This window comes from Trichechus manatus, unplaced genomic scaffold (genome assembly GCF_000243295.1).
Source record: "Trichechus manatus latirostris isolate Lorelei unplaced genomic scaffold, TriManLat1.0 scaffold00416, whole genome shotgun sequence".
NCBI lineage: Eukaryota > Metazoa > Chordata > Mammalia > Sirenia > Trichechidae > Trichechus > Trichechus manatus.
In genome coordinates this window covers 69,625-70,498 of record NW_004444352.1, presented here as the reverse complement: position 1 = coordinate 70,498, position 874 = coordinate 69,625, and positions in this window count along the sequence as shown.

The following is an 874-nucleotide window of genomic DNA, read 5'->3' as shown; positions in this document are numbered from 1 at the left end:
TTATTCCTCATCCCCCACTGGACGCATAAGAAATCACCCTGAAGAGAAATATTTTGAATATACGGAATATGGGAATTCTTTTGTGAATCCTCAAACCTCACTAATCATACAACAATTCACAGCAGAGAGAGGTTTTATAAATGGAAGAAATTTATCCATCTAAATAAATTATTATGATGAAACTACCAGTGTTCAGTTGCAGACATTCACTTCACCCTTTAATATAAGCATGCACCTCCTACAAATAAGGCCAATTTCCCACCAAAAAACCTAGATCTTTGTTGTCCCGTACAACAAATGAAAATTTCTCCAGTTTTCCATTAAGTACCTACTATAGTTGTTGATTGTTTTGAAGCTAGTATTCAGATAAGATTTCCACATTGCCTTTTTGTTTGTAGATCTGTTTAATCTGTCTTACACAGAAACATTCTCCTGCTTGTCTTATAAAATGTTAAAATGCTCAGCATTCTGATACTGTAAAACCTGTGACAGCCAGAGCCTGTGAAAGTCAGAAACCTGTTAGAGAAGGAAAAGTCACTGGTGTTTATGAAGTAGGATTCTTAATATAAAGTGAGAGGAATGTGGTAAGCACCATGTCAAAGATGAAAAACAGGCGAGACTCGGAAAAACAAGGCAATCCCATCGAGTTCTGGCTCTCACAGCTTTCACTGTATTTGTTTTATCATGATTTTGTTTAATTAGTTTGTCGTCTGTATTTTCAGAAATGCAGACATTGAGGCTAACACAGTTCACTATAATACAAATGTAATGTAAGTCAAAGATGTAATGTAAAATATTTTAGTAGCCATATTATTTCTTACTGTTGAAATGATTCCAACTCATAGCGATCCTATAGGACAGAGTAGAGCTGCCC